Below are 26,028 nucleotides of genomic sequence, written 5' to 3' on the forward strand. Positions count from 1 at the left end.
TAAAGGCACAGCCAACTTAGTGTATGTAAACTTCTGACCCACTGGATTTGTGATACACTGAATTATAAGTGAAATAATCGGTCTGTAAACAATTGTTGGAAAAATTACTTGTGTCATGCACAAAGTAGATGTCCTAACCGACTGCCAAAACTATAGTTTGTTAACAAGAAATGTGTGGAGGGGTTGACAAACAGGTTTTAATGACTCCAGCCTAAGTGGATGGAAACTTACGACTTCAACTGTATGTACCAGCTCACACTGGGAAACGATTTTCACTCTAGTACCCTTCCCTGGTGGTCTAGTGGTTAGGATTCGGCGCTCTCACCGCCGCGGCCCGGGTTCGATTCCCGGTCAGGGAACTACTCTTTTGCTGCATGTTTACGTGTGCAACCTCTCACTATGAATATGGAAGGTTATCGCACATATGTACCAGCTCACACTGGGAACCGATTTGCATTCTAGTACCCTTCCCTGGTGGTCTAGTGGTTAGGATTCGGCGCTCTCACCGCTGCGGCCCGGGTTCGATTCCCGGTCAGGGAAATTGTCCATGCTCCTTGTGTACTTGTGCAACCTGTCACTATGAATATAGTAGGTTGTCGCACGTATGTACCACTTCAAATTGCAAACCGATTTGCCCTGCAGTGTCCTTCCCAGGTGTTCTAGTGGTGCACCCACAACATGATGCTGTGCTTCACGGTTGGGATGGTGTCCTTTGGCTTGCGAGCTTCCCACTTTTCGATATAGGACTCGTTTGCCTGTGGATATAGACCATTTTGTACCTGTTTCCTCCAGCATCTTCACAAGGTCCTTTGCTGTTGTTCTGGGATGGATTTGCACTTTTCGACCCAAAGTACGTTCATCTCTAGGAGACAGAACGCGTCTCCTTCCTGAGCGGTATGACGCCTGCGTGGTCCCATGGTGTTTATACTTGCGTACTATTGTTTCTACAGATGAGCGAGGTACCTTCAGGCGTTTGGAAATTGCTCCCAAGGATGAACCAGACTTGTGGAGGTCTACATTTTCTTTTCTGAGGTCTTGGCTGATTTCCTTTGGTTTTCCCATGGAGTCAAGCAAAGAGGCACTGAGTTTGAAGGTAGGCCTTGAAATACATCTACAGGTACACCTCCAATTGACTCAAAGGATGTCAATTAGCCTATCAGAAGCTTCTAAAGCCATGACATCATTTTCAGGAATTTTACAAACTGTTTAAAGGCACAGCCAACTTAGTGTATGTAAACTTCTGACCCACTGGATTTGTGATACACTGAATTATAAGTGAAATAATCGGTCTGTAAACAATTGTTGGAAAAATTACTTGTGTCATGCACAAAGTAGATGTCCTAACCGACTGCCAAAACTATAGTTTGTTAACAAGAAATGTGTGGAGGGGTTGACAAACAGGTTTTAATGACTCCAGCCTAAGTGGATGGAAACTTACGACTTCAACTGTATGTACCAGCTCACACTGGGAAACGATTTTCACTCTAGTACCCTTCCCTGGTGGTCTAGTGGTTAGGATTCGGCGCTCTCACCGCCGCGGCCCGGGTTCGATTCCCGGTCAGGGAACTACTCTTTTGCTGCATGTTTACGTGTGCAACCTCTCACTATGAATATGGAAGGTTATCGCACATATGTACCAGCTCACACTGGGAACCGATTTGCATTCTAGTACCCTTCCCTGGTGGTCTAGTGGTTAGGATTCGGCGCTCTCACCGCTGCGGCCCGGGTTCGATTCCCGGTCAGGGAAATTGTCCATGCTCCTTGTGTACTTGTGCAACCTGTCACTATGAATATAGTAGGTTGTCGCACGTATGTACCACTTCAAATTGCAAACCGATTTGCCCTGCAGTGTCCTTCCCAGGTGTTCTAGTGGTGCACCCACAACATGATGCTGTGCTTCACGGTTGGGATGGTGTCCTTTGGCTTGCGAGCTTCCCACTTTTCGATATAGGACTCGTTTGCCTGTGGATATAGACCATTTTGTACCTGTTTCCTCCAGCATCTTCACAAGGTCCTTTGCTGTTGTTCTGGGATGGATTTGCACTTTTCGACCCAAAGTACGTTCATCTCTAGGAGACAGAACGCGTCTCCTTCCTGAGCGGTATGACGCCTGCGTGGTCCCATGGTGTTTATACTTGCGTACTATTGTTTCTACAGATGAGCGAGGTACCTTCAGGCGTTTGGAAATTGCTCCCAAGGATGAACCAGACTTGTGGAGGTCTACATTTTCTTTTCTGAGGTCTTGGCTGATTTCCTTTGGTTTTCCCATGGAGTCAAGCAAAGAGGCACTGAGTTTGAAGGTAGGCCTTGAAATACATCTACAGGTACACCTCCAATTGACTCAAAGGATGTCAATTAGCCTATCAGAAGCTTCTAAAGCCATGACATCATTTTCAGGAATTTTACAAACTGTTTAAAGGCACAGCCAACTTAGTGTATGTAAACTTCTGACCCACTGGATTTGTGATACACTGAATTATAAGTGAAATAATCGGTCTGTAAACAATTGTTGGAAAAATTACTTGTGTCATGCACAAAGTAGATGTCCTAACCGACTGCCAAAACTATAGTTTGTTAACAAGAAATGTGTGGAGGGGTTGACAAACAGGTTTTAATGACTCCAGCCTAAGTGGATGGAAACTTACGACTTCAACTGTATGTACCAGCTCACACTGGGAAACGATTTTCACTCTAGTACCCTTCCCTGGTGGTCTAGTGGTTAGGATTCGGCGCTCTCACCGCCGCGGCCCGGGTTCGATTCCCGGTCAGGGAACTACTCTTTTGCTGCATGTTTACGTGTGCAACCTCTCACTATGAATATGGAAGGTTATCGCACATATGTACCAGCTCACACTGGGAACCGATTTGCATTCTAGTACCCTTCCCTGGTGGTCTAGTGGTTAGGATTCGGCGCTCTCACCGCTGCGGCCCGGGTTCGATTCCCGGTCAGGGAAATTGTCCATGCTCCTTGTGTACTTGTGCAACCTGTCACTATGAATATAGTAGGTTGTCGCACGTATGTACCACTTCAAATTGCAAACCGATTTGCCCTGCAGTGTCCTTCCCAGGTGTTCTAGTGGTGCACCCACAACATGATGCTGTGCTTCACGGTTGGGATGGTGTCCTTTGGCTTGCGAGCTTCCCACTTTTCGATATAGGACTCGTTTGCCTGTGGATATAGACCATTTTGTACCTGTTTCCTCCAGCATCTTCACAAGGTCCTTTGCTGTTGTTCTGGGATGGATTTGCACTTTTCGACCCAAAGTACGTTCATCTCTAGGAGACAGAACGCGTCTCCTTCCTGAGCGGTATGACGCCTGCGTGGTCCCATGGTGTTTATACTTGCGTACTATTGTTTCTACAGATGAGCGAGGTACCTTCAGGCGTTTGGAAATTGCTCCCAAGGATGAACCAGACTTGTGGAGGTCTACATTTTCTTTTCTGAGGTCTTGGCTGATTTCCTTTGGTTTTCCCATGGAGTCAAGCAAAGAGGCACTGAGTTTGAAGGTAGGCCTTGAAATACATCTACAGGTACACCTCCAATTGACTCAAAGGATGTCAATTAGCCTATCAGAAGCTTCTAAAGCCATGACATCATTTTCAGGAATTTTACAAACTGTTTAAAGGCACAGCCAACTTAGTGTATGTAAACTTCTGACCCACTGGATTTGTGATACACTGAATTATAAGTGAAATAATCGGTCTGTAAACAATTGTTGGAAAAATTACTTGTGTCATGCACAAAGTAGATGTCCTAACCGACTGCCAAAACTATAGTTTGTTAACAAGAAATGTGTGGAGGGGTTGACAAACAGGTTTTAATGACTCCAGCCTAAGTGGATGGAAACTTACGACTTCAACTGTATGTACCAGCTCACACTGGGAAACGATTTTCACTCTAGTACCCTTCCCTGGTGGTCTAGTGGTTAGGATTCGGCGCTCTCACCGCCGCGGCCCGGGTTCGATTCCCGGTCAGGGAACTACTCTTTTGCTGCATGTTTACGTGTGCAACCTCTCACTATGAATATGGAAGGTTATCGCACATATGTACCAGCTCACACTGGGAACCGATTTGCATTCTAGTACCCTTCCCTGGTGGTCTAGTGGTTAGGATTCGGCGCTCTCACCGCTGCGGCCCGGGTTCGATTCCCGGTCAGGGAAATTGTCCATGCTCCTTGTGTACTTGTGCAACCTGTCACTATGAATATAGTAGGTTGTCGCACGTATGTACCACTTCAAATTGCAAACCGATTTGCCCTGCAGTGTCCTTCCCAGGTGTTCTAGTGGTGCACCCACAACATGATGCTGTGCTTCACGGTTGGGATGGTGTCCTTTGGCTTGCGAGCTTCCCACTTTTCGATATAGGACTCGTTTGCCTGTGGATATAGACCATTTTGTACCTGTTTCCTCCAGCATCTTCACAAGGTCCTTTGCTGTTGTTCTGGGATGGATTTGCACTTTTCGACCCAAAGTACGTTCATCTCTAGGAGACAGAACGCGTCTCCTTCCTGAGCGGTATGACGCCTGCGTGGTCCCATGGTGTTTATACTTGCGTACTATTGTTTCTACAGATGAGCGAGGTACCTTCAGGCGTTTGGAAATTGCTCCCAAGGATGAACCAGACTTGTGGAGGTCTACATTTTCTTTTCTGAGGTCTTGGCTGATTTCCTTTGGTTTTCCCATGGAGTCAAGCAAAGAGGCACTGAGTTTGAAGGTAGGCCTTGAAATACATCTACAGGTACACCTCCAATTGACTCAAAGGATGTCAATTAGCCTATCAGAAGCTTCTAAAGCCATGACATCATTTTCAGGAATTTTACAAACTGTTTAAAGGCACAGCCAACTTAGTGTATGTAAACTTCTGACCCACTGGATTTGTGATACACTGAATTATAAGTGAAATAATCGGTCTGTAAACAATTGTTGGAAAAATTACTTGTGTCATGCACAAAGTAGATGTCCTAACCGACTGCCAAAACTATAGTTTGTTAACAAGAAATGTGTGGAGGGGTTGACAAACAGGTTTTAATGACTCCAGCCTAAGTGGATGGAAACTTACGACTTCAACTGTATGTACCAGCTCACACTGGGAAACGATTTTCACTCTAGTACCCTTCCCTGGTGGTCTAGTGGTTAGGATTCGGCGCTCTCACCGCCGCGGCCCGGGTTCGATTCCCGGTCAGGGAACTACTCTTTTGCTGCATGTTTACGTGTGCAACCTCTCACTATGAATATGGAAGGTTATCGCACATATGTACCAGCTCACACTGGGAACCGATTTGCATTCTAGTACCCTTCCCTGGTGGTCTAGTGGTTAGGATTCGGCGCTCTCACCGCTGCGGCCCGGGTTCGATTCCCGGTCAGGGAAATTGTCCATGCTCCTTGTGTACTTGTGCAACCTGTCACTATGAATATAGTAGGTTGTCGCACGTATGTACCACTTCAAATTGCAAACCGATTTGCCCTGCAGTGTCCTTCCCAGGTGTTCTAGTGGTGCACCCACAACATGATGCTGTGCTTCACGGTTGGGATGGTGTCCTTTGGCTTGCGAGCTTCCCACTTTTCGATATAGGACTCGTTTGCCTGTGGATATAGACCATTTTGTACCTGTTTCCTCCAGCATCTTCACAAGGTCCTTTGCTGTTGTTCTGGGATGGATTTGCACTTTTCGACCCAAAGTACGTTCATCTCTAGGAGACAGAACGCGTCTCCTTCCTGAGCGGTATGACGCCTGCGTGGTCCCATGGTGTTTATACTTGCGTACTATTGTTTCTACAGATGAGCGAGGTACCTTCAGGCGTTTGGAAATTGCTCCCAAGGATGAACCAGACTTGTGGAGGTCTACATTTTCTTTTCTGAGGTCTTGGCTGATTTCCTTTGGTTTTCCCATGGAGTCAAGCAAAGAGGCACTGAGTTTGAAGGTAGGCCTTGAAATACATCTACAGGTACACCTCCAATTGACTCAAAGGATGTCAATTAGCCTATCAGAAGCTTCTAAAGCCATGACATCATTTTCAGGAATTTTACAAACTGTTTAAAGGCACAGCCAACTTAGTGTATGTAAACTTCTGACCCACTGGATTTGTGATACACTGAATTATAAGTGAAATAATCGGTCTGTAAACAATTGTTGGAAAAATTACTTGTGTCATGCACAAAGTAGATGTCCTAACCGACTGCCAAAACTATAGTTTGTTAACAAGAAATGTGTGGAGGGGTTGACAAACAGGTTTTAATGACTCCAGCCTAAGTGGATGGAAACTTACGACTTCAACTGTATGTACCAGCTCACACTGGGAAACGATTTTCACTCTAGTACCCTTCCCTGGTGGTCTAGTGGTTAGGATTCGGCGCTCTCACCGCCGCGGCCCGGGTTCGATTCCCGGTCAGGGAACTACTCTTTTGCTGCATGTTTACGTGTGCAACCTCTCACTATGAATATGGAAGGTTATCGCACATATGTACCAGCTCACACTGGGAACCGATTTGCATTCTAGTACCCTTCCCTGGTGGTCTAGTGGTTAGGATTCGGCGCTCTCACCGCTGCGGCCCGGGTTCGATTCCCGGTCAGGGAAATTGTCCATGCTCCTTGTGTACTTGTGCAACCTGTCACTATGAATATAGTAGGTTGTCGCACGTATGTACCACTTCAAATTGCAAACCGATTTGCCCTGCAGTGTCCTTCCCAGGTGTTCTAGTGGTGCACCCACAACATGATGCTGTGCTTCACGGTTGGGATGGTGTCCTTTGGCTTGCGAGCTTCCCACTTTTCGATATAGGACTCGTTTGCCTGTGGATATAGACCATTTTGTACCTGTTTCCTCCAGCATCTTCACAAGGTCCTTTGCTGTTGTTCTGGGATGGATTTGCACTTTTCGACCCAAAGTACGTTCATCTCTAGGAGACAGAACGCGTCTCCTTCCTGAGCGGTATGACGCCTGCGTGGTCCCATGGTGTTTATACTTGCGTACTATTGTTTCTACAGATGAGCGAGGTACCTTCAGGCGTTTGGAAATTGCTCCCAAGGATGAACCAGACTTGTGGAGGTCTACATTTTCTTTTCTGAGGTCTTGGCTGATTTCCTTTGGTTTTCCCATGGAGTCAAGCAAAGAGGCACTGAGTTTGAAGGTAGGCCTTGAAATACATCTACAGGTACACCTCCAATTGACTCAAAGGATGTCAATTAGCCTATCAGAAGCTTCTAAAGCCATGACATCATTTTCAGGAATTTTACAAACTGTTTAAAGGCACAGCCAACTTAGTGTATGTAAACTTCTGACCCACTGGATTTGTGATACACTGAATTATAAGTGAAATAATCGGTCTGTAAACAATTGTTGGAAAAATTACTTGTGTCATGCACAAAGTAGATGTCCTAACCGACTGCCAAAACTATAGTTTGTTAACAAGAAATGTGTGGAGGGGTTGACAAACAGGTTTTAATGACTCCAGCCTAAGTGGATGGAAACTTACGACTTCAACTGTATGTACCAGCTCACACTGGGAAACGATTTTCACTCTAGTACCCTTCCCTGGTGGTCTAGTGGTTAGGATTCGGCGCTCTCACCGCCGCGGCCCGGGTTCGATTCCCGGTCAGGGAACTACTCTTTTGCTGCATGTTTACGTGTGCAACCTCTCACTATGAATATGGAAGGTTATCGCACATATGTACCAGCTCACACTGGGAACCGATTTGCATTCTAGTACCCTTCCCTGGTGGTCTAGTGGTTAGGATTCGGCGCTCTCACCGCTGCGGCCCGGGTTCGATTCCCGGTCAGGGAAATTGTCCATGCTCCTTGTGTACTTGTGCAACCTGTCACTATGAATATAGTAGGTTGTCGCACGTATGTACCACTTCAAATTGCAAACCGATTTGCCCTGCAGTGTCCTTCCCAGGTGTTCTAGTGGTGCACCCACAACATGATGCTGTGCTTCACGGTTGGGATGGTGTCCTTTGGCTTGCGAGCTTCCCACTTTTCGATATAGGACTCGTTTGCCTGTGGATATAGACCATTTTGTACCTGTTTCCTCCAGCATCTTCACAAGGTCCTTTGCTGTTGTTCTGGGATGGATTTGCACTTTTCGACCCAAAGTACGTTCATCTCTAGGAGACAGAACGCGTCTCCTTCCTGAGCGGTATGACGCCTGCGTGGTCCCATGGTGTTTATACTTGCGTACTATTGTTTCTACAGATGAGCGAGGTACCTTCAGGCGTTTGGAAATTGCTCCCAAGGATGAACCAGACTTGTGGAGGTCTACATTTTCTTTTCTGAGGTCTTGGCTGATTTCCTTTGGTTTTCCCATGGAGTCAAGCAAAGAGGCACTGAGTTTGAAGGTAGGCCTTGAAATACATCTACAGGTACACCTCCAATTGACTCAAAGGATGTCAATTAGCCTATCAGAAGCTTCTAAAGCCATGACATCATTTTCAGGAATTTTACAAACTGTTTAAAGGCACAGCCAACTTAGTGTATGTAAACTTCTGACCCACTGGATTTGTGATACACTGAATTATAAGTGAAATAATCGGTCTGTAAACAATTGTTGGAAAAATTACTTGTGTCATGCACAAAGTAGATGTCCTAACCGACTGCCAAAACTATAGTTTGTTAACAAGAAATGTGTGGAGGGGTTGACAAACAGGTTTTAATGACTCCAGCCTAAGTGGATGGAAACTTACGACTTCAACTGTATGTACCAGCTCACACTGGGAAACGATTTTCACTCTAGTACCCTTCCCTGGTGGTCTAGTGGTTAGGATTCGGCGCTCTCACCGCCGCGGCCCGGGTTCGATTCCCGGTCAGGGAACTACTCTTTTGCTGCATGTTTACGTGTGCAACCTCTCACTATGAATATGGAAGGTTATCGCACATATGTACCAGCTCACACTGGGAACCGATTTGCATTCTAGTACCCTTCCCTGGTGGTCTAGTGGTTAGGATTCGGCGCTCTCACCGCTGCGGCCCGGGTTCGATTCCCGGTCAGGGAAATTGTCCATGCTCCTTGTGTACTTGTGCAACCTGTCACTATGAATATAGTAGGTTGTCGCACGTATGTACCACTTCAAATTGCAAACCGATTTGCCCTGCAGTGTCCTTCCCAGGTGTTCTAGTGGTGCACCCACAACATGATGCTGTGCTTCACGGTTGGGATGGTGTCCTTTGGCTTGCGAGCTTCCCACTTTTCGATATAGGACTCGTTTGCCTGTGGATATAGACCATTTTGTACCTGTTTCCTCCAGCATCTTCACAAGGTCCTTTGCTGTTGTTCTGGGATGGATTTGCACTTTTCGACCCAAAGTACGTTCATCTCTAGGAGACAGAACGCGTCTCCTTCCTGAGCGGTATGACGCCTGCGTGGTCCCATGGTGTTTATACTTGCGTACTATTGTTTCTACAGATGAGCGAGGTACCTTCAGGCGTTTGGAAATTGCTCCCAAGGATGAACCAGACTTGTGGAGGTCTACATTTTCTTTTCTGAGGTCTTGGCTGATTTCCTTTGGTTTTCCCATGGAGTCAAGCAAAGAGGCACTGAGTTTGAAGGTAGGCCTTGAAATACATCTACAGGTACACCTCCAATTGACTCAAAGGATGTCAATTAGCCTATCAGAAGCTTCTAAAGCCATGACATCATTTTCAGGAATTTTACAAACTGTTTAAAGGCACAGCCAACTTAGTGTATGTAAACTTCTGACCCACTGGATTTGTGATACACTGAATTATAAGTGAAATAATCGGTCTGTAAACAATTGTTGGAAAAATTACTTGTGTCATGCACAAAGTAGATGTCCTAACCGACTGCCAAAACTATAGTTTGTTAACAAGAAATGTGTGGAGGGGTTGACAAACAGGTTTTAATGACTCCAGCCTAAGTGGATGGAAACTTACGACTTCAACTGTATGTACCAGCTCACACTGGGAAACGATTTTCACTCTAGTACCCTTCCCTGGTGGTCTAGTGGTTAGGATTCGGCGCTCTCACCGCCGCGGCCCGGGTTCGATTCCCGGTCAGGGAACTACTCTTTTGCTGCATGTTTACGTGTGCAACCTCTCACTATGAATATGGAAGGTTATCGCACATATGTACCAGCTCACACTGGGAACCGATTTGCATTCTAGTACCCTTCCCTGGTGGTCTAGTGGTTAGGATTCGGCGCTCTCACCGCTGCGGCCCGGGTTCGATTCCCGGTCAGGGAAATTGTCCATGCTCCTTGTGTACTTGTGCAACCTGTCACTATGAATATAGTAGGTTGTCGCACGTATGTACCACTTCAAATTGCAAACCGATTTGCCCTGCAGTGTCCTTCCCAGGTGTTCTAGTGGTGCACCCACAACATGATGCTGTGCTTCACGGTTGGGATGGTGTCCTTTGGCTTGCGAGCTTCCCACTTTTCGATATAGGACTCGTTTGCCTGTGGATATAGACCATTTTGTACCTGTTTCCTCCAGCATCTTCACAAGGTCCTTTGCTGTTGTTCTGGGATGGATTTGCACTTTTCGACCCAAAGTACGTTCATCTCTAGGAGACAGAACGCGTCTCCTTCCTGAGCGGTATGACGCCTGCGTGGTCCCATGGTGTTTATACTTGCGTACTATTGTTTCTACAGATGAGCGAGGTACCTTCAGGCGTTTGGAAATTGCTCCCAAGGATGAACCAGACTTGTGGAGGTCTACATTTTCTTTTCTGAGGTCTTGGCTGATTTCCTTTGGTTTTCCCATGGAGTCAAGCAAAGAGGCACTGAGTTTGAAGGTAGGCCTTGAAATACATCTACAGGTACACCTCCAATTGACTCAAAGGATGTCAATTAGCCTATCAGAAGCTTCTAAAGCCATGACATCATTTTCAGGAATTTTACAAACTGTTTAAAGGCACAGCCAACTTAGTGTATGTAAACTTCTGACCCACTGGATTTGTGATACACTGAATTATAAGTGAAATAATCGGTCTGTAAACAATTGTTGGAAAAATTACTTGTGTCATGCACAAAGTAGATGTCCTAACCGACTGCCAAAACTATAGTTTGTTAACAAGAAATGTGTGGAGGGGTTGACAAACAGGTTTTAATGACTCCAGCCTAAGTGGATGGAAACTTACGACTTCAACTGTATGTACCAGCTCACACTGGGAAACGATTTTCACTCTAGTACCCTTCCCTGGTGGTCTAGTGGTTAGGATTCGGCGCTCTCACCGCCGCGGCCCGGGTTCGATTCCCGGTCAGGGAACTACTCTTTTGCTGCATGTTTACGTGTGCAACCTCTCACTATGAATATGGAAGGTTATCGCACATATGTACCAGCTCACACTGGGAACCGATTTGCATTCTAGTACCCTTCCCTGGTGGTCTAGTGGTTAGGATTCGGCGCTCTCACCGCTGCGGCCCGGGTTCGATTCCCGGTCAGGGAAATTGTCCATGCTCCTTGTGTACTTGTGCAACCTGTCACTATGAATATAGTAGGTTGTCGCACGTATGTACCACTTCAAATTGCAAACCGATTTGCCCTGCAGTGTCCTTCCCAGGTGTTCTAGTGGTGCACCCACAACATGATGCTGTGCTTCACGGTTGGGATGGTGTCCTTTGGCTTGCGAGCTTCCCACTTTTCGATATAGGACTCGTTTGCCTGTGGATATAGACCATTTTGTACCTGTTTCCTCCAGCATCTTCACAAGGTCCTTTGCTGTTGTTCTGGGATGGATTTGCACTTTTCGACCCAAAGTACGTTCATCTCTAGGAGACAGAACGCGTCTCCTTCCTGAGCGGTATGACGCCTGCGTGGTCCCATGGTGTTTATACTTGCGTACTATTGTTTCTACAGATGAGCGAGGTACCTTCAGGCGTTTGGAAATTGCTCCCAAGGATGAACCAGACTTGTGGAGGTCTACATTTTCTTTTCTGAGGTCTTGGCTGATTTCCTTTGGTTTTCCCATGGAGTCAAGCAAAGAGGCACTGAGTTTGAAGGTAGGCCTTGAAATACATCTACAGGTACACCTCCAATTGACTCAAAGGATGTCAATTAGCCTATCAGAAGCTTCTAAAGCCATGACATCATTTTCAGGAATTTTACAAACTGTTTAAAGGCACAGCCAACTTAGTGTATGTAAACTTCTGACCCACTGGATTTGTGATACACTGAATTATAAGTGAAATAATCGGTCTGTAAACAATTGTTGGAAAAATTACTTGTGTCATGCACAAAGTAGATGTCCTAACCGACTGCCAAAACTATAGTTTGTTAACAAGAAATGTGTGGAGGGGTTGACAAACAGGTTTTAATGACTCCAGCCTAAGTGGATGGAAACTTACGACTTCAACTGTATGTACCAGCTCACACTGGGAAACGATTTTCACTCTAGTACCCTTCCCTGGTGGTCTAGTGGTTAGGATTCGGCGCTCTCACCGCCGCGGCCCGGGTTCGATTCCCGGTCAGGGAACTACTCTTTTGCTGCATGTTTACGTGTGCAACCTCTCACTATGAATATGGAAGGTTATCGCACATATGTACCAGCTCACACTGGGAACCGATTTGCATTCTAGTACCCTTCCCTGGTGGTCTAGTGGTTAGGATTCGGCGCTCTCACCGCTGCGGCCCGGGTTCGATTCCCGGTCAGGGAAATTGTCCATGCTCCTTGTGTACTTGTGCAACCTGTCACTATGAATATAGTAGGTTGTCGCACGTATGTACCACTTCAAATTGCAAACCGATTTGCCCTGCAGTGTCCTTCCCAGGTGTTCTAGTGGTGCACCCACAACATGATGCTGTGCTTCACGGTTGGGATGGTGTCCTTTGGCTTGCGAGCTTCCCACTTTTCGATATAGGACTCGTTTGCCTGTGGATATAGACCATTTTGTACCTGTTTCCTCCAGCATCTTCACAAGGTCCTTTGCTGTTGTTCTGGGATGGATTTGCACTTTTCGACCCAAAGTACGTTCATCTCTAGGAGACAGAACGCGTCTCCTTCCTGAGCGGTATGACGCCTGCGTGGTCCCATGGTGTTTATACTTGCGTACTATTGTTTCTACAGATGAGCGAGGTACCTTCAGGCGTTTGGAAATTGCTCCCAAGGATGAACCACACTTGTGGAGGTCTACATTTTCTTTTCTGAGGTCTTGGCTGATTTCCTTTGGTTTTCCCATGGAGTCAAGCAAAGAGGCACTGAGTTTGAAGGTAGGCCTTGAAATACATCTACAGGTACACCTCCAATTGACTCAAAGGATGTCAATTAGCCTATCAGAAGCTTCTAAAGCCATGACATCATTTTCAGGAATTTTACAAACTGTTTAAAGGCACAGCCAACTTAGTGTATGTAAACTTCTGACCCACTGGATTTGTGATACACTGAATTATAAGTGAAATAATCGGTCTGTAAACAATTGTTGGAAAAATTACTTGTGTCATGCACAAAGTAGATGTCCTAACCGACTGCCAAAACTATAGTTTGTTAACAAGAAATGTGTGGAGGGGTTGACAAACAGGTTTTAATGACTCCAGCCTAAGTGGATGGAAACTTACGACTTCAACTGTATGTACCAGCTCACACTGGGAAACGATTTTCACTCTAGTACCCTTCCCTGGTGGTCTAGTGGTTAGGATTCGGCGCTCTCACCGCCGCGGCCCGGGTTCGATTCCCGGTCAGGGAACTACTCTTTTGCTGCATGTTTACGTGTGCAACCTCTCACTATGAATATGGAAGGTTATCGCACATATGTACCAGCTCACACTGGGAACCGATTTGCATTCTAGTACCCTTCCCTGGTGGTCTAGTGGTTAGGATTCGGCGCTCTCACCGCTGCGGCCCGGGTTCGATTCCCGGTCAGGGAAATTGTCCATGCTCCTTGTGTACTTGTGCAACCTGTCACTATGAATATAGTAGGTTGTCGCACGTATGTACCACTTCAAATTGCAAACCGATTTGCCCTGCAGTGTCCTTCCCAGGTGTTCTAGTGGTGCACCCACAACATGATGCTGTGCTTCACGGTTGGGATGGTGTCCTTTGGCTTGCGAGCTTCCCACTTTTCGATATAGGACTCGTTTGCCTGTGGATATAGACCATTTTGTACCTGTTTCCTCCAGCATCTTCACAAGGTCCTTTGCTGTTGTTCTGGGATGGATTTGCACTTTTCGACCCAAAGTACGTTCATCTCTAGGAGACAGAACGCGTCTCCTTCCTGAGCGGTATGACGCCTGCGTGGTCCCATGGTGTTTATACTTGCGTACTATTGTTTCTACAGATGAGCGAGGTACCTTCAGGCGTTTGGAAATTGCTCCCAAGGATGAACCACACTTGTGGAGGTCTACATTTTCTTTTCTGAGGTCTTGGCTGATTTCCTTTGGTTTTCCCATGGAGTCAAGCAAAGAGGCACTGAGTTTGAAGGTAGGCCTTGAAATACATCTACAGGTACACCTCCAATTGACTCAAAGGATGTCAATTAGCCTATCAGAAGCTTCTAAAGCCATGACATCATTTTCAGGAATTTTACAAACTGTTTAAAGGCACAGCCAACTTAGTGTATGTAAACTTCTGACCCACTGGATTTGTGATACACTGAATTATAAGTGAAATAATCGGTCTGTAAACAATTGTTGGAAAAATTACTTGTGTCATGCACAAAGTAGATGTCCTAACCGACTGCCAAAACTATAGTTTGTTAACAAGAAATGTGTGGAGGGGTTGACAAACAGGTTTTAATGACTCCAGCCTAAGTGGATGGAAACTTACGACTTCAACTGTATGTACCAGCTCACACTGGGAAACGATTTTCACTCTAGTACCCTTCCCTGGTGGTCTAGTGGTTAGGATTCGGCGCTCTCACCGCCGCGGCCCGGGTTCGATTCCCGGTCAGGGAACTACTCTTTTGCTGCATGTTTACGTGTGCAACCTCTCACTATGAATATGGAAGGTTATCGCACATATGTACCAGCTCACACTGGGAACCGATTTGCATTCTAGTACCCTTCCCTGGTGGTCTAGTGGTTAGGATTCGGCGCTCTCACCGCTGCGGCCCGGGTTCGATTCCCGGTCAGGGAAATTGTCCATGCTCCTTGTGTACTTGTGCAACCTGTCACTATGAATATAGTAGGTTGTCGCACGTATGTACCACTTCAAATTGCAAACCGATTTGCCCTGCAGTGTCCTTCCCAGGTGTTCTAGTGGTGCACCCACAACATGATGCTGTGCTTCACGGTTGGGATGGTGTCCTTTGGCTTGCGAGCTTCCCACTTTTCGATATAGGACTCGTTTGCCTGTGGATATAGACCATTTTGTACCTGTTTCCTCCAGCATCTTCACAAGGTCCTTTGCTGTTGTTCTGGGATGGATTTGCACTTTTCGACCCAAAGTACGTTCATCTCTAGGAGACAGAACGCGTCTCCTTCCTGAGCGGTATGACGCCTGCGTGGTCCCATGGTGTTTATACTTGCGTACTATTGTTTCTACAGATGAGCGAGGTACCTTCAGGCGTTTGGAAATTGCTCCCAAGGATGAACCACACTTGTGGAGGTCTACATTTTCTTTTCTGAGGTCTTGGCTGATTTCCTTTGGTTTTCCCATGGAGTCAAGCAAAGAGGCACTGAGTTTGAAGGTAGGCCTTGAAATACATCTACAGGTACACCTCCAATTGACTCAAAGGATGTCAATTAGCCTATCAGAAGCTTCTAAAGCCATGACATCATTTTCAGGAATTTTACAAACTGTTTAAAGGCACAGCCAACTTAGTGTATGTAAACTTCTGACCCACTGGATTTGTGATACACTGAATTATAAGTGAAATAATCGGTCTGTAAACAATTGTTGGAAAAATTACTTGTGTCATGCACAAAGTAGATGTCCTAACCGACTGCCAAAACTATAGTTTGTTAACAAGAAATGTGTGGAGGGGTTGACAAACAGGTTTTAATGACTCCAGCCTAAGTGGATGGAAACTTACGACTTCAACTGTATGTACCAGCTCACACTGGGAAACGATTTTCACTCTAGTACCCTTCCCTGGTGGTCTAGTGGTTAGGATTCGGCGCTCTCACCGCCGCGGCCCGGGTTCGATTCCCGGTCAGGGAACTACTCTTTTGCTGCATGTTTACGTGTGCAACCTCTCACTATGAATATGGAAGGTTATCGCACATATGTACCAGCTCACACTGGGAACCGATTTGCATTCTAGTACCCTTCCCTGGTGGTCTAGTGGTTAGGATTCGGCGCTCTCACCGCTGCGGCCCGGGTTCGATTCCCGGTCAGGGAAATTGTCCATGCTCCTTGTGTACTTGTGCAACCTGTCACTATGAATATAGTAGGTTGTCGCACGTATGTACCACTTCAAATTGCAAACCGATTTGCCCTGCAGTGTCCTTCCCAGGTGTTCTAGTGGTGCACCCACAACATGATGCTGTGCTTCACGGTTGGGATGGTGTCCTTTGGCTTGCGAGCTTCCCACTTTTCGATATAGGACTCGTTTGCCTGTGGATATAGACCATTTTGTACCTGTTTCCTCCAGCATCTTCACAAGGTCCTTTGCTGTTGTTCTGGGATGGATTTGCACTTTTCGACCCAAAGTACGTTCATCTCTAGGAGACAGAACGCGTCTCCTTCCTGAGCGGTATGACGCCTGCGTGGTCCCATGGTGTTTATACTTGCGTACTATTGTTTCTACAGATGAGCGAGGTACCTTCAGGCGTTTGGAAATTGCTCCCAAGGATGAACCAGACTTGTGGAGGTCTACATTTTCTTTTCTGAGGTCTTGGCTGATTTCCTTTGGTTTTCCCATGGAGTCAAGCAAAGAGGCACTGAGTTTGAAGGTAGGCCTTGAAATACATCTACAGGTACACCTCCAATTGACTCAAAGGATGTCAATTAGCCTATCAGAAGCTTCTAAAGCCATGACATCATTTTCAGGAATTTTACAAACTGTTTAAAGGCACAGCCAACTTAGTGTATGTAAACTTCTGACCCACTGGATTTGTGATACACTGAATTATAAGTGAAATAATCGGTCTGTAAACAATTGTTGGAAAAATTACTTGTGTCATGCACAAAGTAGATGTCCTAACCGACTGCCAAAACTATAGTTTGTTAACAAGAAATGTGTGGAGGGGTTGACAAACAGGTTTTAATGACTCCAGCCTAAGTGGATGGAAACTTACGACTTCAACTGTATGTACCAGCTCACACTGGGAAACGATTTTCACTCTAGTACCCTTCCCTGGTGGTCTAGTGGTTAGGATTCGGCGCTCTCACCGCCGCGGCCCGGGTTCGATTCCCGGTCAGGGAACTACTCTTTTGCTGCATGTTTACGTGTGCAACCTCTCACTATGAATATGGAAGGTTATCGCACATATGTACCAGCTCACACTGGGAACCGATTTGCATTCTAGTACCCTTCCCTGGTGGTCTAGTGGTTAGGATTCGGCGCTCTCACCGCTGCGGCCCGGGTTCGATTCCCGGTCAGGGAAATTGTCCATGCTCCTTGTGTACTTGTGCAACCTGTCACTATGAATATAGTAGGTTGTCGCACGTATGTACCACTTCAAATTGCAAACCGATTTGCCCTGCAGTGTCCTTCCCAGGTGTTCTAGTGGTGCACCCACAACATGATGCTGTGCTTCACGGTTGGGATGGTGTCCTTTGGCTTGCGAGCTTCCCACTTTTCGATATAGGACTCGTTTGCCTGTGGATATAGACCATTTTGTACCTGTTTCCTCCAGCATCTTCACAAGGTCCTTTGCTGTTGTTCTGGGATGGATTTGCACTTTTCGACCCAAAGTACGTTCATCTCTAGGAGACAGAACGCGTCTCCTTCCTGAGCGGTATGACGCCTGCGTGGTCCCATGGTGTTTATACTTGCGTACTATTGTTTCTACAGATGAGCGAGGTACCTTCAGGCGTTTGGAAATTGCTCCCAAGGATGAACCACACTTGTGGAGGTCTACATTTTCTTTTCTGAGGTCTTGGCTGATTTCCTTTGGTTTTCCCATGGAGTCAAGCAAAGAGGCACTGAGTTTGAAGGTAGGCCTTGAAATACATCTACAGGTACACCTCCAATTGACTCAAAGGATGTCAATTAGCCTATCAGAAGCTTCTAAAGCCATGACATCATTTTCAGGAATTTTACAAACTGTTTAAAGGCACAGCCAACTTAGTGTATGTAAACTTCTGACCCACTGGATTTGTGATACACTGAATTATAAGTGAAATAATCGGTCTGTAAACAATTGTTGGAAAAATTACTTGTGTCATGCACAAAGTAGATGTCCTAACCGACTGCCAAAACTATAGTTTGTTAACAAGAAATGTGTGGAGGGGTTGACAAACAGGTTTTAATGACTCCAGCCTAAGTGGATGGAAACTTACGACTTCAACTGTATGTACCAGCTCACACTGGGAAACGATTTTCACTCTAGTACCCTTCCCTGGTGGTCTAGTGGTTAGGATTCGGCGCTCTCACCGCCGCGGCCCGGGTTCGATTCCCGGTCAGGGAACTACTCTTTTGCTGCATGTTTACGTGTGCAACCTCTCACTATGAATATGGAAGGTTATCGCACATATGTACCAGCTCACACTGGGAACCGATTTGCATTCTAGTACCCTTCCCTGGTGGTCTAGTGGTTAGGATTCGGCGCTCTCACCGCTGCGGCCCGGGTTCGATTCCCGGTCAGGGAAATTGTCCATGCTCCTTGTGTACTTGTGCAACCTGTCACTATGAATATAGTAGGTTGTCGCACGTATGTACCACTTCAAATTGCAAACCGATTTGCCCTGCAGTGTCCTTCCCAGGTGTTCTAGTGGTGCACCCACAACATGATGCTGTGCTTCACGGTTGGGATGGTGTCCTTTGGCTTGCGAGCTTCCCACTTTTCGATATAGGACTCGTTTGCCTGTGGATATAGACCATTTTGTACCTGTTTCCTCCAGCATCTTCACAAGGTCCTTTGCTGTTGTTCTGGGATGGATTTGCACTTTTCGACCCAAAGTACGTTCATCTCTAGGAGACAGAACGCGTCTCCTTCCTGAGCGGTATGACGCCTGCGTGGTCCCATGGTGTTTATACTTGCGTACTATTGTTTCTACAGATGAGCGAGGTACCTTCAGGCGTTTGGAAATTGCTCCCAAGGATGAACCAGACTTGTGGAGGTCTACATTTTCTTTTCTGAGGTCTTGGCTGATTTCCTTTGGTTTTCCCATGGAGTCAAGCAAAGAGGCACTGAGTTTGAAGGTAGGCCTTGAAATACATCTACAGGTACACCTCCAATTGACTCAAAGGATGTCAATTAGCCTATCAGAAGCTTCTAAAGCCATGACATCATTTTCAGGAATTTTACAAACTGTTTAAAGGCACAGCCAACTTAGTGTATGTAAACTTCTGACCCACTGGATTTGTGATACACTGAATTATAAGTGAAATAATCGGTCTGTAAACAATTGTTGGAAAAATTACTTGTGTCATGCACAAAGTAGATGTCCTAACCGACTGCCAAAACTATAGTTTGTTAACAAGAAATGTGTGGAGGGGTTGACAAACAGGTTTTAATGACTCCAGCCTAAGTGGATGGAAACTTACGACTTCAACTGTATGTACCAGCTCACACTGGGAAACGATTTTCACTCTAGTACCCTTCCCTGGTGGTCTAGTGGTTAGGATTCGGCGCTCTCACCGCCGCGGCCCGGGTTCGATTCCCGGTCAGGGAACTACTCTTTTGCTGCATGTTTACGTGTGCAACCTCTCACTATGAATATGGAAGGTTATCGCACATATGTACCAGCTCACACTGGGAACCGATTTGCATTCTAGTACCCTTCCCTGGTGGTCTAGTGGTTAGGATTCAGCGCTCTCACCGCTGCGGCCCGGGTTCGATTCCCGGTCAGGGAAATTGTCCATGCTCCTTGTGTACTTGTGCAACCTGTCACTATGAATATAGTAGGTTGTCGCACGTATGTACCACTTCAAATTGCAAACCGATTTGCCCTGCAGTGTCCTTCCCAGGTGTTCTAGTGGTGCACCCACAACATGATGCTGTGCTTCACGGTTGGGATGGTGTCCTTTGGCTTGCGAGCTTCCCACTTTTCGATATAGGACTCGTTTGCCTGTGGATATAGACCATTTTGTACCTGTTTCCTCCAGCATCTTCACAAGGTCCTTTGCTGTTGTTCTGGGATGGATTTGCACTTTTCGACCCAAAGTACGTTCATCTCTAGGAGACAGAACGCGTCTCCTTCCTGAGCGGTATGACGCCTGCGTGGTCCCATGGTGTTTATACTTGCGTACTATTGTTTCTACAGATGAGCGAGGTACCTTCAGGCGTTTGGAAATTGCTCCCAAGGATGAACCAGACTTGTGGAGGTCTACATTTTCTTTTCTGAGGTCTTGGCTGATTTCCTTTGGTTTTCCCATGGAGTCAAGCAAAGAGGCACTGAGTTTGAAGGTAGGCCTTGAAATACATCTACAGGTACACCTCCAATTGACTCAAAGGATGTCAATTAGCCTATCAGAAGCTTCTAAAGCCATGACATCATTTTCAGGAATTTTACAAACTGTTTAAAGGCACAGCCAACTTAGTGTATGTAAACTTCTGACCCACTGGATTTGTGATACACTGAATTATAAGTGAAATAATCGGTCTGTAAACAATTGTTGGAAAAATTACTTGTGTCATGCACAAAGTAGATGTCCTAACCGACTGCCAAAACTATAGTTTGTTAACAAGAAATGTGTGGAGGGGTTGACAAACAGGTTTTAATGACTCCAGCCTAAGTGGATGGAAACTTACGACTTCAACTGTATGTACCAGCTCACACTGGGAAACGATTTTCACTCTAGTACCCTTCCCTGGTGGTCTAGTGGTTAGGATTCGGCGCTCTCACCGCCGCGGCCCGGGTTCGATTCCCGGTCAGGGAACTACTCTTTTGCTGCATGTTTACGTGTGCAACCTCTCACTATGAATATGGAAGGTTATCGCACATATGTACCAGCTCACACTGGGAACCGATTTGCATTCTAGTACCCTTCCCTGGTGGTCTAGTGGTTAGGATTCAGCGCTCTCACCGCTGCGGCCCGGGTTCGATTCCCGGTCAGGGAAATTGTCCATGCTCCTTGTGTACTTGTGCAACCTGTCACTATGAATATAGTAGGTTGTCGCACGTATGTACCACTTCAAATTGCAAACCGATTTGCCCTGCAGTGTCCTTCCCAGGTGTTCTAGTGGTGCACCCACAACATGATGCTGTGCTTCACGGTTGGGATGGTGTCCTTTGGCTTGCGAGCTTCCCACTTTTCGATATAGGACTCGTTTGCCTGTGGATATAGACCATTTTGTACCTGTTTCCTCCAGCATCTTCACAAGGTCCTTTGCTGTTGTTCTGGGATGGATTTGCACTTTTCGACCCAAAGTACGTTCATCTCTAGGAGACAGAACGCGTCTCCTTCCTGAGCGGTATGACGCCTGCGTGGTCCCATGGTGTTTATACTTGCGTACTATTGTTTCTACAGATGAGCGAGGTACCTTCAGGCGTTTGGAAATTGCTCCCAAGGATGAACCAGACTTGTGGAGGTCTACATTTTCTTTTCTGAGGTCTTGGCTGATTTCCTTTGGTTTTCCCATGGAGTCAAGCAAAGAGGCACTGAGTTTGAAGGTAGGCCTTGAAATACATCTACAGGTACACCTCCAATTGACTCAAAGGATGTCAATTAGCCTATCAGAAGCTTCTAAAGCCATGACATCATTTTCAGGAATTTTACAAACTGTTTAAAGGCACAGCCAACTTAGTGTATGTAAACTTCTGACCCACTGGATTTGTGATACACTGAATTATAAGTGAAATAATCGGTCTGTAAACAATTGTTGGAAAAATTACTTGTGTCATGCACAAAGTAGATGTCCTAACCGACTGCCAAAACTATAGTTTGTTAACAAGAAATGTGTGGAGGGGTTGACAAACAGGTTTTAATGACTCCAGCCTAAGTGGATGGAAACTTACGACTTCAACTGTATGTACCAGCTCACACTGGGAAACGATTTTCACTCTAGTACCCTTCCCTGGTGGTCTAGTGGTTAGGATTCGGCGCTCTCACCGCCGCGGCCCGGGTTCGATTCCCGGTCAGGGAACTACTCTTTTGCTGCATGTTTACGTGTGCAACCTCTCACTATGAATATGGAAGGTTATCGCACATATGTACCAGCTCACACTGGGAACCGATTTGCATTCTAGTACCCTTCCCTGGTGGTCTAGTGGTTAGGATTCGGCGCTCTCACCGCTGCGGCCCGGGTTCGATTCCCGGTCAGGGAAATTGTCCATGCTCCTTGTGTACTTGTGCAACCTGTCACTATGAATATAGTAGGTTGTCGCACGTATGTACCACTTCAAATTGCAAACCGATTTGCCCTGCAGTGTCCTTCCCAGGTGTTCTAGTGGTGCACCCACAACATGATGCTGTGCTTCACGGTTGGGATGGTGTCCTTTGGCTTGCGAGCTTCCCACTTTTCGATATAGGACTCGTTTGCCTGTGGATATAGACCATTTTGTACCTGTTTCCTCCAGCATCTTCACAAGGTCCTTTGCTGTTGTTCTGGGATGGATTTGCACTTTTCGACCCAAAGTACGTTCATCTCTAGGAGACAGAACGCGTCTCCTTCCTGAGCGGTATGACGCCTGCGTGGTCCCATGGTGTTTATACTTGCGTACTATTGTTTCTACAGATGAGCGAGGTACCTTCAGGCGTTTGGAAATTGCTCCCAAGGATGAACCAGACTTGTGGAGGTCTACATTTTCTTTTCTGAGGTCTTGGCTGATTTCCTTTGGTTTTCCCATGGAGTCAAGCAAAGAGGCACTGAGTTTGAAGGTAGGCCTTGAAATACATCTACAGGTACACCTCCAATTGACTCAAAGGATGTCAATTAGCCTATCAGAAGCTTCTAAAGCCATGACATCATTTTCAGGAATTTTACAAACTGTTTAAAGGCACAGCCAACTTAGTGTATGTAAACTTCTGACCCACTGGATTTGTGATACACTGAATTATAAGTGAAATAATCGGTCTGTAAACAATTGTTGGAAAAATTACTTGTGTCATGCACAAAGTAGATGTCCTAACCGACTGCCAAAACTATAGTTTGTTAACAAGAAATGTGTGGAGGGGTTGACAAACAGGTTTTAATGACTCCAGCCTAAGTGGATGGAAACTTACGACTTCAACTGTATGTACCAGCTCACACTGGGAAACGATTTTCACTCTAGTACCCTTCCCTGGTGGTCTAGTGGTTAGGATTCGGCGCTCTCACCGCCGCGGCCCGGGTTCGATTCCCGGTCAGGGAACTACTCTTTTGCTGCATGTTTACGTGTGCAACCTCTCACTATGAATATGGAAGGTTATCGCACATATGTACCAGCTCACACTGGGAACCGATTTGCATTCTAGTACCCTTCCCTGGTGGTCTAGTGGTTAGGATTCGGCGCTCTCACCGCTGCGGCCCGGGTTCGATTCCCGGTCAGGGAAATTGTCCATGCTCCTTGTGTACTTGTGCAACCTGTCACTATGAATATAGTAGGTTGTCGCACGTATGTACCACTTCAAATTGCAAACCGATTTGCCCTGCAGTGTCCTTCCCAGGTGTTCTAGTGGTGCACCCACAACATGATGCTGTGCTTCACGGTTGGGATGGTGTCCTTTGGCTTGCGAGCTTCCCACTTTTCGATATAGGACTCGTTTGCCTGTGGATATAGACCATTTTGTACCTGTTTCCTCCAGCATCTTCACAAGGTCCTTTGCTGTTGTTCTGGGATGGATTTGCACTTTTCGACCCAAAGTACGTTCATCTCTAGGAGACAGAACGCGTCTCCTTCCTGAGCGGTATGACGCCTGCGTGGTCCCATGGTGTTTATACTTGCGTACTATTGTTTCTACAGATGAGCGAGGTACCTTCAGGCGTTTGGAAATTGCTCCCAAGGATGAACCAGACTTGTGGAGGTCTACATTTTCTTTTCTGAGGTCTTGGCTGATTTCCTTTGGTTTTCCCATGGAGTCAAGCAAAGAGGCACTGAGTTTGAAGGTAGGCCTTGAAATACATCTACAGGTACACCTCCAATTGACTCAAAGGATGTCAATTAGCCTATCAGAAGCTTCTAAAGCCATGACATCATTTTCAGGAATTTTACAAACTGTTTAAAGGCACAGCCAACTTAGTGTATGTAAACTTCTGACCCACTGGATTTGTGATACACTGAATTATAAGTGAAATAATCGGTCTGTAAACAATTGTTGGAAAAATTACTTGTGTCATGCACAAAGTAGATGTCCTAACCGACTGCCAAAACTATAGTTTGTTAACAAGAAATGTGTGGAGGGGTTGACAAACAGGTTTTAATGACTCCAGCCTAAGTGGATGGAAACTTACGACTTCAACTGTATGTACCAGCTCACACTGGGAAACGATTTTCACTCTAGTACCCTTCCCTGGTGGTCTAGTGGTTAGGATTCGGCGCTCTCACCGCCGCGGCCCGGGTTCGATTCCCGGTCAGGGAACTACTCTTTTGCTATATGTTTACTTGTGCAACCTGTCACTCTGAATATGGAAGGTTATTACACATACATACCATTTTACATTGCAAACCTATCAATATCCCTTAAAAATATATTATATGTCATTGTGTACTTTTGAATAAATCTATGGTTAATGCTACATTTATGACATGAATACAAAAATATCCTCCTTCGACACGGAGTTGAAACCGCGATCTAAGGATATAAGCATTCACCGTTCTGCAGTCCTCCGCTCTACCAACTGACTTCATTTTCCCTCATTTTTGAGTTAGCTTGGATTGTTTTTTAATTAGGAAACTGGAAACGCACGTTTGTTCTCTATCGGGGAATGTGCGAACAACAGGCAAATGTATATCTTTTAGGCGCATTTATGAGGTAGGAAAAGGTTCCTTTTTCGATCCGGATTTCAGCATTTAGTGTTCTACAGTCTTCCGCTCTAGCAACTGAGTTATGGATTTTAGAGAACTGTGGATAAACTTGAAATGTTTTGAATTCTTCTGTATGATTGGATTCGTACACCTAGACTATTCTTTAAGAAACTGGAAATGCACATATTATTCTCTATAGGGGGACGTGCGAACAACAGGTAAAAATATTTTGGGGGGCGCATTGATGAAAAAAAAAAGGGTCCTCCTTCGAGCCGGATTTGAACCAGCGACCTAAGGATTTCAGTATTTTGAGTTCTACAGTCCTCCGCTCTACCAACTGAGCTATCGAAGGGACATGGAGAAATCTTTGGAGCAAAAGGTACATGTTTGTATCGGAGCATTGAGTTTAGTCTTCTCTACCGGATGTTGATCAACGTCGACCATTCAGCAATCGTGAGATTTCCGTGTATTGAGCGCTGGTCAGGACTGTCGACATGTCTCCAAACGGGTCTTTCCAGACACAACTTTCTTCAATTATGGAGACGCTGACGACGTCTGCCGTTGCAGAGATTACAAAACTGGTCGATTACAGTTCTGCCCTTCTGTTCTCGGAGATATCCCGACAACAGGGAGAGAACGACGCTCTTCGGAAGGCATTGTACTGTATGCAAATCGAGCTCGGGACCGAGAGACCAAAGCAGGGCACCTCTTCTGTTGATATATCTTTAGAAGTTCAGCTTTGCGACGAGATCCGTAAGTTGAGTGTGACGTTGTTCTCTTGTAGCGACTGTAGCTAGCTCTGTGTAATCATGCATGTTGAAAGTCACTATAAGTAGCAAACATCACCATTTTATTGTTGTGTGCAGAGAATAATAAAGGCGTGGGGGACCACTGGTTTCCGGACAAGCAGTTGGTTGTGAGTGAGAGGCACTATGAAGTGGATGCTGCCATCGAATTGGGAGAAACCAGTGCACCGCAGCGCAGAACAGTGAAGGAAGAAGTTGGTTGACACTCATATTTATGCTGCATGTCAATGTTGGCCTAGCTATATGGATGGTGTATTGTATAAATTAATTATAAGACTAGGATGGAAACAACCCTCTCATTATGTTCTTGTTTTACCAAATTGCCAACTTTAAAAAA

At 45.9% G+C, this 26,028-nt stretch overlaps 42 non-coding genes across 42 annotated transcripts; 41 read left to right on the forward strand and 1 right to left on the reverse strand.

Moving 5' to 3' along the window:
- Positions 1–287: 287 nt before the first annotated feature.
- On the forward strand, positions 288–359 carry trnae-cuc (transfer RNA glutamic acid (anticodon CUC)). Its single transcript has one exon. It is a non-coding gene; the product is annotated as a tRNA-Glu (tRNA).
- Positions 360–468: 109 nt separating this feature from the next.
- trnae-cuc (transfer RNA glutamic acid (anticodon CUC)) lies at positions 469–540 on the forward strand. Its single transcript has one exon. It is a non-coding gene; the product is annotated as a tRNA-Glu (tRNA).
- A 954-nt stretch (positions 541–1,494) lies between these two features.
- Positions 1,495–1,566, forward strand: trnae-cuc (transfer RNA glutamic acid (anticodon CUC)). Its single transcript has one exon. It is a non-coding gene; the product is annotated as a tRNA-Glu (tRNA).
- A 109-nt stretch (positions 1,567–1,675) lies between these two features.
- trnae-cuc (transfer RNA glutamic acid (anticodon CUC)) lies at positions 1,676–1,747 on the forward strand. Its single transcript has one exon. It is a non-coding gene; the product is annotated as a tRNA-Glu (tRNA).
- Positions 1,748–2,701: 954 nt separating this feature from the next.
- On the forward strand, positions 2,702–2,773 carry trnae-cuc (transfer RNA glutamic acid (anticodon CUC)). The gene has a single exon. It is a non-coding gene; the product is annotated as a tRNA-Glu (tRNA).
- A 109-nt stretch (positions 2,774–2,882) lies between these two features.
- Positions 2,883–2,954, forward strand: trnae-cuc (transfer RNA glutamic acid (anticodon CUC)). The gene has a single exon. It is a non-coding gene; the product is annotated as a tRNA-Glu (tRNA).
- A 954-nt stretch (positions 2,955–3,908) lies between these two features.
- trnae-cuc (transfer RNA glutamic acid (anticodon CUC)) lies at positions 3,909–3,980 on the forward strand. The gene has a single exon. It is a non-coding gene; the product is annotated as a tRNA-Glu (tRNA).
- Positions 3,981–4,089: 109 nt separating this feature from the next.
- Positions 4,090–4,161, forward strand: trnae-cuc (transfer RNA glutamic acid (anticodon CUC)). The gene has a single exon. It is a non-coding gene; the product is annotated as a tRNA-Glu (tRNA).
- Positions 4,162–5,115: 954 nt separating this feature from the next.
- trnae-cuc (transfer RNA glutamic acid (anticodon CUC)) lies at positions 5,116–5,187 on the forward strand. Its single transcript has one exon. It is a non-coding gene; the product is annotated as a tRNA-Glu (tRNA).
- Positions 5,188–5,296: 109 nt separating this feature from the next.
- trnae-cuc (transfer RNA glutamic acid (anticodon CUC)) lies at positions 5,297–5,368 on the forward strand. Its single transcript has one exon. It is a non-coding gene; the product is annotated as a tRNA-Glu (tRNA).
- Positions 5,369–6,322: 954 nt separating this feature from the next.
- On the forward strand, positions 6,323–6,394 carry trnae-cuc (transfer RNA glutamic acid (anticodon CUC)). The gene has a single exon. It is a non-coding gene; the product is annotated as a tRNA-Glu (tRNA).
- Positions 6,395–6,503: 109 nt separating this feature from the next.
- Positions 6,504–6,575, forward strand: trnae-cuc (transfer RNA glutamic acid (anticodon CUC)). Its single transcript has one exon. It is a non-coding gene; the product is annotated as a tRNA-Glu (tRNA).
- Positions 6,576–7,529: 954 nt separating this feature from the next.
- On the forward strand, positions 7,530–7,601 carry trnae-cuc (transfer RNA glutamic acid (anticodon CUC)). The gene has a single exon. It is a non-coding gene; the product is annotated as a tRNA-Glu (tRNA).
- Positions 7,602–7,710: 109 nt separating this feature from the next.
- On the forward strand, positions 7,711–7,782 carry trnae-cuc (transfer RNA glutamic acid (anticodon CUC)). The gene has a single exon. It is a non-coding gene; the product is annotated as a tRNA-Glu (tRNA).
- Positions 7,783–8,736: 954 nt separating this feature from the next.
- Positions 8,737–8,808, forward strand: trnae-cuc (transfer RNA glutamic acid (anticodon CUC)). The gene has a single exon. It is a non-coding gene; the product is annotated as a tRNA-Glu (tRNA).
- A 109-nt stretch (positions 8,809–8,917) lies between these two features.
- On the forward strand, positions 8,918–8,989 carry trnae-cuc (transfer RNA glutamic acid (anticodon CUC)). The gene has a single exon. It is a non-coding gene; the product is annotated as a tRNA-Glu (tRNA).
- A 954-nt stretch (positions 8,990–9,943) lies between these two features.
- trnae-cuc (transfer RNA glutamic acid (anticodon CUC)) lies at positions 9,944–10,015 on the forward strand. Its single transcript has one exon. It is a non-coding gene; the product is annotated as a tRNA-Glu (tRNA).
- A 109-nt stretch (positions 10,016–10,124) lies between these two features.
- Positions 10,125–10,196, forward strand: trnae-cuc (transfer RNA glutamic acid (anticodon CUC)). Its single transcript has one exon. It is a non-coding gene; the product is annotated as a tRNA-Glu (tRNA).
- A 954-nt stretch (positions 10,197–11,150) lies between these two features.
- Positions 11,151–11,222, forward strand: trnae-cuc (transfer RNA glutamic acid (anticodon CUC)). The gene has a single exon. It is a non-coding gene; the product is annotated as a tRNA-Glu (tRNA).
- Positions 11,223–11,331: 109 nt separating this feature from the next.
- On the forward strand, positions 11,332–11,403 carry trnae-cuc (transfer RNA glutamic acid (anticodon CUC)). Its single transcript has one exon. It is a non-coding gene; the product is annotated as a tRNA-Glu (tRNA).
- A 954-nt stretch (positions 11,404–12,357) lies between these two features.
- Positions 12,358–12,429, forward strand: trnae-cuc (transfer RNA glutamic acid (anticodon CUC)). Its single transcript has one exon. It is a non-coding gene; the product is annotated as a tRNA-Glu (tRNA).
- A 109-nt stretch (positions 12,430–12,538) lies between these two features.
- On the forward strand, positions 12,539–12,610 carry trnae-cuc (transfer RNA glutamic acid (anticodon CUC)). The gene has a single exon. It is a non-coding gene; the product is annotated as a tRNA-Glu (tRNA).
- Positions 12,611–13,564: 954 nt separating this feature from the next.
- On the forward strand, positions 13,565–13,636 carry trnae-cuc (transfer RNA glutamic acid (anticodon CUC)). The gene has a single exon. It is a non-coding gene; the product is annotated as a tRNA-Glu (tRNA).
- Positions 13,637–13,745: 109 nt separating this feature from the next.
- On the forward strand, positions 13,746–13,817 carry trnae-cuc (transfer RNA glutamic acid (anticodon CUC)). Its single transcript has one exon. It is a non-coding gene; the product is annotated as a tRNA-Glu (tRNA).
- A 954-nt stretch (positions 13,818–14,771) lies between these two features.
- Positions 14,772–14,843, forward strand: trnae-cuc (transfer RNA glutamic acid (anticodon CUC)). Its single transcript has one exon. It is a non-coding gene; the product is annotated as a tRNA-Glu (tRNA).
- A 109-nt stretch (positions 14,844–14,952) lies between these two features.
- On the forward strand, positions 14,953–15,024 carry trnae-cuc (transfer RNA glutamic acid (anticodon CUC)). Its single transcript has one exon. It is a non-coding gene; the product is annotated as a tRNA-Glu (tRNA).
- Positions 15,025–15,978: 954 nt separating this feature from the next.
- trnae-cuc (transfer RNA glutamic acid (anticodon CUC)) lies at positions 15,979–16,050 on the forward strand. The gene has a single exon. It is a non-coding gene; the product is annotated as a tRNA-Glu (tRNA).
- A 109-nt stretch (positions 16,051–16,159) lies between these two features.
- Positions 16,160–16,231, forward strand: trnae-cuc (transfer RNA glutamic acid (anticodon CUC)). The gene has a single exon. It is a non-coding gene; the product is annotated as a tRNA-Glu (tRNA).
- A 954-nt stretch (positions 16,232–17,185) lies between these two features.
- On the forward strand, positions 17,186–17,257 carry trnae-cuc (transfer RNA glutamic acid (anticodon CUC)). Its single transcript has one exon. It is a non-coding gene; the product is annotated as a tRNA-Glu (tRNA).
- Positions 17,258–17,366: 109 nt separating this feature from the next.
- Positions 17,367–17,438, forward strand: trnae-cuc (transfer RNA glutamic acid (anticodon CUC)). The gene has a single exon. It is a non-coding gene; the product is annotated as a tRNA-Glu (tRNA).
- A 954-nt stretch (positions 17,439–18,392) lies between these two features.
- On the forward strand, positions 18,393–18,464 carry trnae-cuc (transfer RNA glutamic acid (anticodon CUC)). The gene has a single exon. It is a non-coding gene; the product is annotated as a tRNA-Glu (tRNA).
- A 109-nt stretch (positions 18,465–18,573) lies between these two features.
- trnae-cuc (transfer RNA glutamic acid (anticodon CUC)) lies at positions 18,574–18,645 on the forward strand. Its single transcript has one exon. It is a non-coding gene; the product is annotated as a tRNA-Glu (tRNA).
- A 954-nt stretch (positions 18,646–19,599) lies between these two features.
- On the forward strand, positions 19,600–19,671 carry trnae-cuc (transfer RNA glutamic acid (anticodon CUC)). The gene has a single exon. It is a non-coding gene; the product is annotated as a tRNA-Glu (tRNA).
- A 109-nt stretch (positions 19,672–19,780) lies between these two features.
- On the forward strand, positions 19,781–19,852 carry trnae-cuc (transfer RNA glutamic acid (anticodon CUC)). Its single transcript has one exon. It is a non-coding gene; the product is annotated as a tRNA-Glu (tRNA).
- Positions 19,853–20,806: 954 nt separating this feature from the next.
- Positions 20,807–20,878, forward strand: trnae-cuc (transfer RNA glutamic acid (anticodon CUC)). The gene has a single exon. It is a non-coding gene; the product is annotated as a tRNA-Glu (tRNA).
- A 109-nt stretch (positions 20,879–20,987) lies between these two features.
- Positions 20,988–21,059, forward strand: trnae-cuc (transfer RNA glutamic acid (anticodon CUC)). Its single transcript has one exon. It is a non-coding gene; the product is annotated as a tRNA-Glu (tRNA).
- A 954-nt stretch (positions 21,060–22,013) lies between these two features.
- Positions 22,014–22,085, forward strand: trnae-cuc (transfer RNA glutamic acid (anticodon CUC)). The gene has a single exon. It is a non-coding gene; the product is annotated as a tRNA-Glu (tRNA).
- A 109-nt stretch (positions 22,086–22,194) lies between these two features.
- trnae-cuc (transfer RNA glutamic acid (anticodon CUC)) lies at positions 22,195–22,266 on the forward strand. The gene has a single exon. It is a non-coding gene; the product is annotated as a tRNA-Glu (tRNA).
- Positions 22,267–23,220: 954 nt separating this feature from the next.
- trnae-cuc (transfer RNA glutamic acid (anticodon CUC)) lies at positions 23,221–23,292 on the forward strand. The gene has a single exon. It is a non-coding gene; the product is annotated as a tRNA-Glu (tRNA).
- A 109-nt stretch (positions 23,293–23,401) lies between these two features.
- Positions 23,402–23,473, forward strand: trnae-cuc (transfer RNA glutamic acid (anticodon CUC)). The gene has a single exon. It is a non-coding gene; the product is annotated as a tRNA-Glu (tRNA).
- Positions 23,474–24,427: 954 nt separating this feature from the next.
- On the forward strand, positions 24,428–24,499 carry trnae-cuc (transfer RNA glutamic acid (anticodon CUC)). Its single transcript has one exon. It is a non-coding gene; the product is annotated as a tRNA-Glu (tRNA).
- A 649-nt stretch (positions 24,500–25,148) lies between these two features.
- Positions 25,149–25,237, reverse strand: trnay-gua (transfer RNA tyrosine (anticodon GUA)). Its single transcript is given in 2 exon segments — positions 25,149–25,184; positions 25,201–25,237. It is a non-coding gene; the product is annotated as a tRNA-Tyr (tRNA).
- Positions 25,238–26,028: the final 791 nt, after the last annotated feature.

This window comes from Oncorhynchus kisutch, unplaced genomic scaffold (genome assembly GCF_002021735.2).
Source record: "Oncorhynchus kisutch isolate 150728-3 unplaced genomic scaffold, Okis_V2 Okis07a-Okis12b_hom, whole genome shotgun sequence".
NCBI lineage: Eukaryota > Metazoa > Chordata > Actinopteri > Salmoniformes > Salmonidae > Oncorhynchus > Oncorhynchus kisutch.